General features: G+C 46.5%; 1 protein-coding gene across 1 annotated transcript in view; it reads right to left on the bottom strand.

Moving 5' to 3' along the window:
- Positions 1–14,388, bottom strand: part of Cad87A (cadherin 87A) — a 152,692-nt gene that overhangs the window by 98,960 nt on the left and 39,344 nt on the right. Inside the window, exons 2-32 of the mRNA XM_070524308.1 lie at positions 9,789–9,909; positions 7,773–7,873; positions 7,557–7,653; positions 7,341–7,437; positions 6,901–7,221; positions 6,681–6,803; positions 6,465–6,564; positions 6,246–6,346; positions 6,028–6,126; positions 5,808–5,908; positions 5,589–5,689; positions 5,369–5,469; positions 5,153–5,253; positions 4,934–5,034; positions 4,716–4,814; positions 4,496–4,596; positions 4,277–4,377; positions 4,057–4,157; positions 3,842–3,940; positions 3,623–3,723; positions 3,405–3,503; positions 3,185–3,285; positions 2,968–3,068; positions 2,744–2,844; positions 2,525–2,624; positions 2,306–2,406; positions 2,086–2,186; positions 990–1,966; positions 771–871; positions 551–651; positions 114–434 (exon numbers count right to left, since the gene is read on the bottom strand). The gene's annotated coding sequence lies outside the window, so the exon portion shown is untranslated. The remainder of the gene's footprint in view (positions 1–113; positions 435–550; positions 652–770; positions 872–989; positions 1,967–2,085; positions 2,187–2,305; positions 2,407–2,524; positions 2,625–2,743; positions 2,845–2,967; positions 3,069–3,184; positions 3,286–3,404; positions 3,504–3,622; positions 3,724–3,841; positions 3,941–4,056; positions 4,158–4,276; positions 4,378–4,495; positions 4,597–4,715; positions 4,815–4,933; positions 5,035–5,152; positions 5,254–5,368; positions 5,470–5,588; positions 5,690–5,807; positions 5,909–6,027; positions 6,127–6,245; positions 6,347–6,464; positions 6,565–6,680; positions 6,804–6,900; positions 7,222–7,340; positions 7,438–7,556; positions 7,654–7,772; positions 7,874–9,788; positions 9,910–14,388) is intronic.

Below are 14,388 nucleotides of genomic sequence, written 5' to 3' on the forward strand. Positions count from 1 at the left end.
CCAGATGAAGGTAGCATTGTTGACATCCATTACGAGGACGTGTGGTCATGACGTTCTACAGCCTAAAAAAGCCTTGAAGTTAGCGAAAGGGATGACATCACGTAAGTGCTCACATCTGGGAGCTTGAGGACTGATGGCGCCGTGTACATATACATAAATATATACAGTCATGCCCCAAAGCACTTTGTTCCAGGCTGATATGTCTTGAAGCGTCCTGCAAGCAGATGAAGGTGGCACTGTTGGCGACAGTTTTGAAGACGTGTGGTTATGACGCGCTAGAATGAACAGCAGCCTTCATTGTAGCGAATGTGATGGTCTACGGAAAGTGTTTACATTTGGGAGTATAAGTACTGTTGTCGCTGTACACATATACATAAATATTTACAGTCTTCTCCCAAGGGACTTCGTTGCATGCTGAAAGGTGCCTCAGCGACCTGTAACCAGATGAAGGTAGTATTGACGCCCATTACCAGTACGTGTGGTCATGACGCGCTACAGCTTAAAAAAGCCTTGAGTATATCGAATGTGATGACATCACGCAAGTGCTCACATATGAGAGCTTGAGGACTTATGGCGCCGTACACATATACATAAACATGTACAGTCATGCCCCAAAGCACTTCGTTCCACGTTGATATGTCCTGTAGCGTTCTGCAAGCAGATGAAGGTAGCATTTGTTGACGACAGTTATGAAGACGTGTGATTATGACGCAGTTCAATATACAGCATCTTGATTGTAGCGAATTTGGTGATCTCACAAGAATGCTTACATTTGGAAGCTTGAGTACTGTTTTCGCTGTACACATATACATAAATATATACAGTCTTCTCCCAAGGGACTTTGTTGTATGCCGAAAGGTGCCACAGCGCCCTGTAACCAGATGAAGGTAGCATTTTTGACGTCCATTACGAGGACGTGCGGTGATGACGTCCTACAGCTGAAAAAGCCTTGAATGTAGCGAATGTGATGACATCACGGAAGTGCTCACATCTGGGAGCTTGAGGACTTAGGGCGCCGTACACATACACATAAATATGTACAGTCATGCCCCAAAGCACTTCGTTCCACGCTGATATGTCCTGTAGCGTCCTGCGTGCAGATGAAGGTAGCATTGTTGGCCGCAGTTATGAAGACGTGTGGTTATGACGCGCTAGAATGAACAGCAGCCTTGATTGTAGCGAATATGATGGTCTACGGAAAGTATTTACATTTGGGAGTATAAGTACTGTTGTCGCTGTACACATATACATAAATATATACAGTCTTCTGCAAAGGGACTTCGTTGCATGCTGAAAGGTACCTCAGCGCCCTGTAACCAGATGAAGGTAGTATTGACGCCCATTACAAGTACGAGTGGTCATGACGCGCTACAGCTTAAAAAAGCCTTGAGTGTAGCGAATGTGATGACATCACGCAAGTGCTCACATATGAGAGCTTGAGGACTTACGGCGCCATACACATATGCATAAACATGTACGGTCATGCCCCAAAGCACTTCGTTCCACGCTGGTATGTCTTGCAGCGTCCTGCATGCAGATGAAGGTAGCACTGTTGACGACAGTTATGAAGAGGTGTGGTTATGACGCGCTGCAATGAACAGCAGCCTTGATTGCAGCGAATATGATGATCTCAGGAAACTGCTTACATTTGGGAGCTTGAGTACTGTTGTCGCTGTACACATATACATAAATATATACAGTGTTCTGCAAAGGGACTTCGTTGCATGCCGAAAGGTGCCACAGCGCCCTGTAACCAGATGAAAGTAGCATTTTTGACGTCCATTACGAGGACGTGTGGTCATGACGTCCTACAGCTGAAAAAGCCTTGAGTGTAGCGAATGTGATGACATCACGGAAGTCCTCACATCTGGGAGCTTGAGGACTGATGGCTCCGTATACATATACCTAAATATGTACAGTCATGCCCCAAAGCACTTCGTTCCAGGCTGATATGTCTTGAAGCGTCCTGCAAGCAGATGAAGGTAGCATTGACAACGTCCACTATGAGCACATGCGATTATGACGCGCTATAATGAACAGCAGCCATGATTGTAGCCAATATGATGATCTCACGAATGTGCTTACATTTAGGAGCTTGTGTACTGGTGGCGCTGTGCACATATACGTAAATATATACAGTCTTCTCTCAGGGGACTTCGTTGCATGCCGAAAGGTGCCGCAGCGCTCTGCAACGAGATGAAGGTAGCACTGTTGGCGTCCATTGCGAGGACCTCTGGTGATGAAGCGCTAGAGCTTAAAAAAGCCTTGAGTGTAGCGAAAGTGATGACATCACGCAAGTGCTCACATCTTGGAGCTTGAGGACTTATGGCGCCGTACACATATACATAAATATGTACAGTCATACCCCAAAGCACTTCGTTCCACGCTGATATGTCCTGCAGCATCCTGCAAGCAAATGAAAGTAGCATTGTTGACGGCACTTATGAAGACGTGTGGTTATGACGCACTACAATGAACAGCAGCTTGATTGTTGCGAATATGATGATCTCAGGAAAGTGCTTACATTTGGGAGTTTGAGTACTGGTTCGCTGTACACATATCCATAAATATATACAACCTTCTCCCAAGGGACTTTGTTGCATGCCGAAAGGTGGCACAGCGCCCTGTAACCAGATGAAAGTAGCATTGTTTACGTCCATTACGAGTACGTGTGGTCATGAAGCGCTACAGCTTAAAAAAGCCTTGAGTGTAGCGAATGTGATGACATCACGGAAGTGCTCACATCTGGGACCTTGAGGACTTATGGCGCCATACACATATGCGTAAATATGTACAGTCATGCCCCAAAGCACTTCGTTCCACGCTGGTATGTCTTGCAGCGTCCTGCATGCATGCAGATGAAGGTACCACTGTTGACGACAGTTATGAAGAGGTGTGGTTATGACGCGCTGCAATGAACAGCAGCCTTGATTGCAGCGAATATGATGATCTCAGGAAACTGCTTACATTTGGGAGCTTGAGTACTGTTGTCGCTGTACACATATACATAAATATATACAGTTTTCTGCCAAGGGACTTCGTTGCATGCCGAAAGGTGCCGCAGCGCCCTGTAACCAGATAAAGGTAGCATTGACGTCTATTACGAGTACGTGTGGTCATGACGCGCTACAGCTTAAAAAAGACTTGAGTGTAGCGAATGTGATGACATCACGGAAGTGCTCACATCTGGGAGCTTGAGGACTGATGGCGCCGTATACATATACCTAAATATGTACAGTCATGTCCCAAAGCACTTCGTTCCAGGTTGATATGTCTTGAAGCGTCCTGCAAGCAGATGAAGGTAGCATTGACAACGTCCACTACGAGCACATGCGATTATGACGTGCTATAATGAACAGTAGCCATGATTGTAGCGAATATGATGATCTCACGAATGTGCTTACATTTAGGAGCTTGTGTACTGGTGGCGCTGTGCACATATACGTAAATATATAGTCTTCTCTCAGGGGACTTCGTTGCATGCCGAAAGGTGCCGCAGCGCTCTGCAACGAGATGAAGGTAGCACTGTTGACATCCATTACGAGGACCTCTGGTGATGATTCGCTAGAGCTTAAAAAAGCCTTGAGTGTAGCGAAAGTGATGACATCACGCAAGTGCTCACATCTTGGGGCTTGAGGACTTATGGCGCCGTACACATATACATAAATATGTACAGTCATACCCCAAAGCACTTCGTTCCACGCTGATATGTCCTGCAGCATCCTGCAAGCAAATGAATGTAGCATTGTTGACGGCAGTTATGAAGACGTGTGGTTATGACGCACTACAATGAACAGCAGCTTGATTGTAGCGAATATGATGATCTCAGGAAGGTGCTTACATTTGGGAGTGTGAGTACTTGTCGCGGTACACATATATATAAATATATACAACCTTCTCCCAAGGGACTTCTTTGCATGCGGAAAGGTGCTGCAGCGCCCTGTAACCAGATAAAGGTAGCATTGACGTCTATTACGACTACGTGTGGTCATGACGCGCTACAGCTTAAAAAAGACTTGAGTGTAACGAATGTGATGACATCACGCAAGTGCTCACATCTGGGAGCTTGAGGATTCATGGCGCCGTATACATATAAACTAATATGTACAGTAATGCCCCAAAGCACTTCGTTCCACGCTGGTATGTCTTGCAGCGTCCTGCATGCAGATGAAGGTAGCACTGTTGACGACAGTTATGAAGAGGTGTGGTTATGACGCGCTGCAATGAACAGCAGCCTTTATTGTAGCGAATATGATGATCTCAGGAAAGTGCTTACATTTGGGAGCTTGAGTACTGTTGTCGCTGTACACATATACATAAATATATACAGTCTTCTCCCAAGGGACTTTGTTGCATGCCGAAAGGTGCCACAGCGCCCTGTAACCAGATGAAGGTAGCATTTTTGAAGTCCATTACGAGGACGTGTCGTCATGACGTCCTACAGCTGAAAAAGCCTTGAGTATAGCGAATGTGATGACATCACGGAAATGCTCACATCTGGGAGCTTGAGGACTGATGGCGCCGTATACATATACCTAAATATGTACAGTCATGACCCGAAGCACTTCGTTCCAAGCTGATATGTCTTGAAGCGTCCTGCAAGCAGATGAAGGTAGCATTGACAACGTCCACTACGAGCACATGCGATTATGACGCGCTATAATGAACAGCAGCCATGATTGTAGCGAATATGATGATCTCACGAATGTGCTTACATTTAGGAGCTTGTGTACTGGTGGCGCTGTGCACATATACGTAAATATATAGTCTTCTCTCACGGGACTTCGTTGCATGCCGAAAGGTGCCGCAGCGCTCTGCAACGAGATGAAGGTAGCACTGTTGACATCCATTACGAGGACCTCTGGTGATGATGCGCTAGAGCTTAAAAAAGCCTTGAGTGTAGCGAAAGTGATGACATCACGCAAGTGCTCACATCTTGGAGCTTGAGGACTTATGGCGCCGTAGACATATACATAAATATGTACAGTCATACCCCAAAGCACTTCGTTCCACGCTGATATGTCCTGCAGCATCCTGCAAGCAAATGAAAGTAGCATTGTTGACGGCAGTTATGAAGACGTGTGGTTATGACGCCCTACAATGAACAGCAGCTTGATTGTAGCGAATATGATGATCTCAGGAAAGTGCTTACCTTTGGGAGCTTGAGTGCTGTTGTCGCTGTACACATATACATAAATATATACAGTCTTCTGCCAAGGGACTTCGTTGCATGCCGAAAGGTGCCGCAGCGCCCTGTAACCAGATAAAGGTAGCATTGACGTCTATTACGAGTACGTGTGGTCATGACGCGCTACAGCTTAAAAAGACTTGAGTGTAGCGAATGTGATGATATCACGGAAGTGCTCACATCTGGGAGGTTGAGGACTTATGGCGGCGTACACATATACATAAATATGTACAGTCATGCCCCAAAGCACTTCGTTCCACGCTGATATGTCCTGTAGCGTACTGCATGCAGATGAAGGTAGCATTCGTGGCGACAGTTATGAAGACGTGGGGTTATGACGCGCTAGAATGAACAGCAGCCTTGATTGTAGCGAATATGATGGTCTACGGAGAGTGCTTACATTCGGGAGCTTGAGTACTGTTTTCGCTGTGCACATATACATAAATATATACAGTCTTCTCCCAAGGGACTTTGTTGCATGCCGAAAGGTGCCACAGCGCCCTGTAACCAGATGAAGGTAGCATTTTTGATTTCCATTACGAGGACGTGTGGTCATGACGTCCTACAGCTGAAAAAGCCTTGAGTGTAGCGAATGTGATGACATCACGGAAGTGCTCACATCTGGGAGCTTGAGGACTGATGGCTCCGTATACATATACCTAAATATGTATAGTCATGCCCCAAAGCACTTTGTTCCAGGCTGATATGTCTTGAAGCGTCCTGCAAGCAGATGAAGGTAGCATTGACAACGTCCACTACGAGCACATGCGATTATGACGCGCTATAATGAACAGGAGCCATGATTGTAGCGAATTAGATGATCTCACGAATGTGCTTACATTTAAGAGCTTGTGTACTGGTGGCGCTGTGCACATATACGTAAATATATAATCTTCTCTCACGGGACTTCGTTGCATGCCGAAAGGTGCCGCAGCACTCTGCAACGAGATGAAGGTAGCACTGTTGACGTCCATTGCGAGGACCTCTGGTGATGATGCGCTAGAGCTTAAAAAAGCCTTGAGTGTAGCGAAGGTGATGACATCACGCAAGTGCTCACATCTGGGAGTTTGATGACTTATGGCGCCGTACACATATACATAAATATCTACAGTCATACCCCAAAGCACTTCGTTGTACGCTGATATGTCCTGCAGCATCCTGCAAGCAAATGAAAGTAGCATTGTTGACGGCAGTTATGAAGACGTGTGGTTATGACGCACTACAATGGACAGCAGCTTGATTGTAGCGAATATGATGATCTCAGGAAAGTGCTTACATTTGGGAGTTTGAGTACTGGTTCGCTGTACACATATACATAAATATATGCAGTCTTCTCCCAAGGGACTTCGTTGCATGCTGAAAGGTGCCTCAGCGCCCTGTAACCAGATGAAGGTAGTATTGACGTCCATTACGAGTACGTGTGGTCATGACGCGCTAAAACTTAAAAAAGCCTTGAGTGTAGCGAATGTGATGACATCACGGAAGTGCTCACATTTGGGAGCTTGAGGACTTATGGCGCCATACACATATGCATGAATATGTACAGTCATGCCCCAAAGCACTTCGTTCCACGCTGGTATGTCTTGCAGCGTCCTGCCTGCAGATGAAGGTACCACTGTTGACGACAGTTATGAAGAGGTGTGGTTATGACGCGCTGCAATGAACAGCAGCCTTGATTGTAGCGAATATGATGATCTCAGGAAAGTGCTTACATTTGGGAGCTTGAGTACTGTTGTCGCTGTACACATATACATAAATATATACAGTCTTCTCCCAAGGGACTTCTTTGCATGCCGAAAAGGGCCGCAGCGCTCTGCAACGAGATGAAGGTAGCATTGTTGACGTCCATTACGTGGATGTGGGGTCATGACGCAATACAGTTTACAAAAGCCTTGATTGTAGCCAATGTGATGACATCATGCGAGTGCTCAAATCTGGGAGCTTGAGGACTGATGGCGCCGAATACATATACATAAATACGTACAGTCATCCCCCAAAGCACTTCGTTCGACGCTGGTATATCCTGTAGCGTCCTGCATGCAGATGAAGGTAGCATTGCTGACGACAGTTATGAAGACGTGTAGTTATGACGCGTTAGAATGAAAAGCAGCCTTGATTGTAGCGAATATGATGATCTGAGGAAAGTGCTTACATTCGGGAGCTTGAGTACTGTTGTCGCTGTACACATATACATAAATATATAGTCTTCTCCCAAGGGACTTCGTTGCACCGAAAGGTGCCACAGCGCCCTGTAACCAGATGAAGGTAGCATTGTTGACGTCCCTTACGAGGACGTGTGGTCATGACGCGATACACTTTAAAAAAGCCTTGAGTGTAGCGAAAGTGATGACATCATGCAAGTGCTCACATCTGGGAACTTGAGGACTGATGGCGCCATATACATATAGATATGTACAGTTATGCCCCAAAGCACTTCGCTCCACGCTGATATATCCTGTAGCTTCCTGCAAGGAGATGAAGGTAGCATTGTTGACGTCCATCACGAGGACCTCAGGTCATGACGCGCTACAGCTGAAAAAAGCCGTCAGTGTAGCGAATGGGATGACATCACGGAAGTGCTTACATTCGGGAGCTTGAGTACTGTTGTCGCTGTACACATATACATAAATACATACAGTCTTCTCCCAAGGGACTTCGTTGCATGACGAAAGGTGCCACAGCGCCCTGTAACCAGATGAAGGTAGCATTGTTGACGTCAACACATCACATGGGAGTGCCGCAGGAGGCCTCCGAACATAGACAGCCCCATATTACACCAACATCCACTAATGAGGAATAGGCATTGGGAGGCATGGCTTGCGGACGAGGGTCGGGAGAACCAGTTGGCTCTTCTGGACCAAGCCCAGCGAGCCGGTCGTGCCAGTGGGGCCCTGGAATAGGGGCTCCAACCATCGTGCCTTATTTTATTTTATTTATATTCAATAAAGCTTTTACACTTTCTTTCTCTCTATACGTCAATTTGGGCTATGTGAGACACCAGGTACCTCTGTCCCGTCCACTGCAATGCCACGACTCACAAGAGCTAAAATCTGCGTCATTTCAGCGCTGTCTGCACAAAACAGACGTCGTGCCTCCGCTGTGAGGGCAGCCATGACATATATTTATGCACAGTGAAAGAAATGAAGTGCTTGAATTGCAAAGGACCACACGAGGTGAACGCTTGACCTAAAAAAAAGGTCTGGAAAATATTTAACCTAATGAGCAAGATCAGTATGTCACACAAAGAAGCGGCAGCGTTGGTGCACCACCGGGGGAGGTGGTCGTGTCGTGGACAAGCAGTAGGTCACTCGAAAGCTCCTTGGCTTCAATTGCGCAAGTACATCAGGAAGTGGCTGCATCGGCATCGGTTGGTCTTCCCAAGACATTCTGTCAAGCGAGTAACAAGCCCATATTCGAATACATGGCCACACTTGGCTCTGCGGACGCGGACCTGTCAGCACAAACAAAGATCCCCATCAGGCTCTGCTGTTAAGGTCATGCTGCGGCAAATAATCGACGCCCTGCAGCTGCTATATCCGCTAGTTTAAATACGCCAGAAACAGTATGCTGCACAGTTCTCATAATAAACTTCACAATACCGTTCTCCTTCCTCATCACACCTTGTCTCTGTTGTTCACCCAGACCGCTTCTCCAGCATTCTACTTCATGCCGGAGTCACATCACTCTAGCCGACCTCACCGCCATTCTCCCATTAAAGTTCGCCTCTCTCTTTGAGCGAACATTTTCTGTGGAAGCAAGCTTAGCGCAAAGTGGGATACAGACGCAAATAACATTTTTTTTGTTTGTCTGTTCAGCACTTCGCGCTAAGTTACCATAGTCAGAATGCAAGACCAACTAGCCCAACATTCAGTCCCTGGAAAATACTCTCCGTGTCTCTACGTGGTAAAAAACAAAAGCCCACAGAAAATGTCGATAGTACAAACGTTGTTTGCTTTTTTTCTTATCATGCTCATTGATGTGATTAACTGTCTCTTCCGAGCACATACTTTGTGCGTGATAATGGGTATGTATGTAAACCATGTCATGCCATGTTTATCTGTTGTATTGCTCCATTTCTGTAGCTCTCAGATACTGTAATTCCGATAGGCGCTGTGGGTATATGATAAATAAATAAATAAATAAATAAATAAATAAATAAATAAATAAATAAATAAATAAATAAATAAATTATACGCCCGTGTTCACCCTTCGCCAGAGAACATATTCTGCTGTGATTACGCTACATTTGCAGATTATCTGGCTATAGCGATGCAGCTCATGCCGATCACGGCTTTCATTTCGTATGAAACAGGACGTTCTTGAGGTCTAGTTGCTTCATACATTAAGGGAGGTTAAAACTGCGCGAAAAAACGAGGACAAGCGAAAGAAACACACAACACACCAGGAGCGCAGTTTTTTTCTATTTTTGAGGAAAAGCCAATCTGGCGCGTTGCCATAGGAACTCTGCAGCGTTGGCGGCTAGCTTCTTGTTTTCAGCGAGACGTGCAGCCACAACGAAGGCGTCTAGATCGCTCTGAAGTAGCATTTGAAGCCAGTCGGAGTATAACCTAACGTTTCTCCAGCATTGTGACTTCAGTACCTTGATGATTCTTCGGACACGACCCCAGGAAGAACCAGGTGGCCAAAGAATGCTTGAACTTGTGGAGGGACAATCCTACGCTTCAGGCAATGCGCCAGAACACGGGATCGGCAGGTGGCCACTGCGATGAGGTTCACACATGAAATAGCTTTTGTTGCGAACACAAAATAGAGCCCAGAGGAGAAGAAATATACTTTAGCAGGACGTTCTTCGGCGCCAGTTGGTGCACACTTGAAGGGAGGTTAAAACTGTGCGAAAAAACGCGGACAGTCGAAAGAAGCACACAACACACCACGAGCGCAGTGCAGTGTTGTGTGTTTCATTCGCTTGTCCTCATTTATTCGGGCAGTTTTAACGTCCCTTCACTTATGAAACAACTTTATTTATTGCCGTCGAACTTCGAACCATGTGACATAACCGAAGTTCCACTCTGGACCATGGCATAGCCAACGGTGAGATTCTCAATCCCTGGAATAACGAAGAAGTCGAAAATGCCGCTTGCCGGGCTCAAGCATTTCGCGTTATCATACATTGCTTACATGTATGGATATTACGAACACGTTTTTACAGATGGTTCTGTGACACAGACCTCTTCCGCGGCGGCCTACACGGTACCAGGAATGGGGATCGCACAACGGTTCAAGATAGGACACAGGACGTCGTCTACAGCAGCTGAGTTGACCGGAGTTCGAGAAGCAATTCGCTACATAGTGCAACAAAGCCTCGAGAAGTGCACAGTGTTCTGTGACTCAAAACCAGCACTGCAACTAATCAGCAATTATATGAATGACAGAACCGCATATAATCCTCTGGTTTATGACATCGTGTCTCTCCTTGCTGAGGCGTCTCATTCGTGCTGCAGTGGATTCCTGGCCAGTGTGGAATAGCTGGAAATGAACAGGCTGACGCGGAAACAAAAAAGGCACACACGGACGGAAACATTATAAAAATTCATTTTCCCGGTATGACATTAACGCCTTGCTCCATAACTCCATCAAAATTTCTATGGCGCGACATTGGGACAATCCCGAACATCGGCAAGAGCGCCTCCATAGACTTGACGCTGGTTTACAATTCCGGCTTCCACTTCTGCTGCGGAGAGGCCAGGAAACACTTTTTCATCGATTACGGCTGGGTGTAGCATACACCCACCGTTACCTTCACAAGATTGGACAAGCACCGGATCCTGACTGTATTGTCTGTCGCACTCCCGAGACAATAGCTCACGTACTTTGCGCGTGCCCTCAATATGCGGCCGAACGAAGAACACTCAAGTCTACTTTTGACTGCTTGGACACTCGCTCCTTTTCGGAAGAAAAGCTTTTGGGCGCGTGGAGGAGTGTTGACTGTGCCCAACGTGCCATAAAATCACTTTTAACTTTCTATAAGTGAGACTGGTTTAGACGATCGCCTCTAGAACCTGTGAGACGTGCAGTCAGTGCGAAATGTGTTTGCGCAATAACTTTTTGTGACAAGATCACTTTCTGCGTGGACAAGATTACTCTTGCGTGTATTGCGTCTACAGTGCGCATCCGCATATTGGACAACGTGTATATAGTATCTCATTGTACCATAACATAATCATCCGCCACCTACCTTTCCCAGTTTTTCCCAGTTCCCCTTTCCCCAGTGAGGAGTAGCAGGCTAGAGACACGCTCTCCAGGCCGACCTCTCCTCCTTTCTCTTCAATAATATCCACTCCTCCTCGTCCTCCTCCTTATTTGCCACTTCGTCAAAGGAACGAAGCTAATTGATATCACCAGATCATACCTAGGGGTTCTCAGGATCCGCCATATAGGCTAAAAACTAATTCAGTGGAGCTGGTTTTGAGCTATTGCGGTGCTGTCCAATTGGAGGACTTGTGAACTGGCACGAGGTTGTGCAATGTTCGCGTAGCAGCCTTAAAATGGCGTTGTTTTTTTGCATAATTACTTTATGCACATGTTGAAATTTCGGAAGTGACGCCGAGCAGTAAGTACTGCCAAAGGAGCTGCTACTTCTAAGCAGCGAAGATGGGAATTCTTTTCCCGTGAATTGGGGGCGCGTTAAAGATGCCCTGGTGGTCAAAATCAATCCAGAGTCGTCAACTACGGCGCCTCTCATAATCAGATCGTGGTTGTGGCACGTAAAACCCCATAATCCACGTAAGAGCTCATGCTTAGGAGAAATATTAAGACTGGCACCATTTTCGAGGTATCCGTCCCTGCATTGTGCTAAAGAATGCATTGGTGTACGTTGTAGCTAATATCGTACCGAAATAAGAAGGAGGACGCTTTTTGGAAGTAGTCATGAATTCACTACTGCTCGGCTTCCATAGTGGAATTTCAGCGTCTGTCCTCAAGTGAATAATTGTAAGAGTAGTTAGCGAATTTCGTTAGCTGGCTACCTGTACATTGCGATTTTTGCGCAGGTGATTTTCACCACTTCCAGAAATCCTTCTGAAGAGAACGGAACAGCGGCACCTTTCACGACCCATTATGAAAAAAAAATGTTTGAATTAAGATTAAAACATGTTATGTAATCTATACACGTTTCTCTTCACAATAAAGCGAACTTTATTACCTCTCCTTATGATATTGACACGTAAATTTCATTGCCGCTTCAAGAAGAAAAAAAGAACAAGCCAATCGGTTTTTCATTCTATGTCTTCGCGTGCTTGAGCAGCGTGAGCCATTGAGACACGAAGCGCGCCGTTGCGGTGAGAAAACTAGTTGCGGCCTGAGTAGTTTTTATTTACTCCATAGATGGCGCTACAACCCTTCCAAGTGAAAAGGTGCAAGCCGTGTAAGTCTTCGGTGAGCTAGGCTGCTTTTGTTCTGGGCGGCGAAGGAAAAAATAATTACAGTGTGCACAGGCCACACCGGCAGTAACTGAGGCGTAACTTCTGCTGGTGTCGGGCACCATGGCCGCGCACCAATTTCGTTGTCGAGGGGATGAAGAGGGGGGTTCCTTGTGCGCGGTGCTGCCAGTAACTGGCGCCAGCACGCGGTCACTTGTCAAAGTAGTTGATTATGCCGCGAATATTTCGAATGAGGTGCGCTTTCCTCAGAAACTACCACACGTCCTCTACACCAACAGAAACAATGTTTGCAAACGGCACAACACCAATATCACTTCTCACTCTCAAGGTCATCGTACGCTTGAATATGTTTCACGTGTCTACAGGAGACCAAGTTATTTAATTAAGTTATATAATTCACTTCAATAGACATGTTCTCACTTCGCAAGAAAACTGTTTGGCTGTACTGGTAGCCTCACATAGTCCACAGTTGGCGTTTTACGCCGGTGGTCTCAAACGACTACCGAACAAACCGACAGAGTACGTTACTTTCGTTTTCGTATACATGTTCTCTTTTCCTTCGGAAAGCCTGCAAACGTTGACCGCATTATCATACGTGCAGTACGCGTTGCTTATCCGCCCCCACATAGTAAAAGTGTCACCGTGTTTTAATGCAATTAGAATTTTTGGAGGACATCACGCAGTTTTCGGTAAGATGCCCGTATCTAACCTCTCTCAAGCCAACTTTGATTACTGGGTGTGTGCTACTGAAAAAAAATTAAATTAAATTATGAGCGACGCTGCAGCACATGCTGTGGGCATGCGCGGGTAGCCAGCAGCAGGAGTCTCCGACGAACGGGATAGAAATGGCAGTCTCGGACCGAGGGGCGCGTTGGGAGGCGGCCCTGCTCAGCCACGACCTCGCCGATCAACTGTGGGCCGTCCGGCACGCCGAGGAAGCCGCCCGGGTCCAAGGACTCGAGGCCGTCACCTAGGCTGGGGTGCTTATGGCCCCACCCCACCCAAATCGCCGGGCATTTTCAATAAAGTTTTTCATCATCATCATATGGGGCTTTACGTGCCAAAACCACTTTCTGATTATGAGGCGCGCCGTAGTGGGGGACTCCGGAAATTTCGACCACCTGGAGATCTTTAACGTGCACCTAAATCTAAGTACACGGGTGTTCTCGCATTTCGCCCCCATCGAAATGCGGCCGCCGTGGCCGGGATTCGATCCCGCGACCTTGTGCTCAGCAGCCTAACACCATAGCCACTGAGCAACCGCGGCGGGTTGTGCTACTGAGCACGTGCCCCAATAGACAACGTGGGCCATTGGGTAGGTGGAACTCGGCATTTGACACTAGGTGCTTGAGCATTCTTCGCCAATCCTGTATGTGACCCTGAGTAGTTGCCTGGATAGACAAGCAGAACAAGAGCAAACACGTGAGGAATTCGACAACATGAAATTGAAGAAGTCAGCTACAGAGAAGAGAAAACCTCGGCATCAAAAGCAACCGAGTATGAAGAAAGAAGCGAAGTGAACAGAATGCAACCAGAGGGGTGCATTAGGGGAGAAGTTACAGAGAAGTGAGGATGTCGGTCACAAAAAATAAAGAAATAAATAAATAAGTCGACTGCACAAATGTGAAGAATTTGGCAGTATGGTGTGTCGCTACATTGCTTCAGTGATAATCGCATCAACGTCGGAATTCATCGTGACATTGGTTCAGCCGGAATTCTTTAACGTAATTACCATTACTTGGGAACGTTACCCATTTTCCGGTTTGTCCGTTTTTACCCTCTTTGACCTAAGTTGCCTAG

This window comes from Dermacentor albipictus, chromosome 1 (assembly GCF_038994185.2).
Source record: "Dermacentor albipictus isolate Rhodes 1998 colony chromosome 1, USDA_Dalb.pri_finalv2, whole genome shotgun sequence".
NCBI lineage: Eukaryota > Metazoa > Arthropoda > Arachnida > Ixodida > Ixodidae > Dermacentor > Dermacentor albipictus.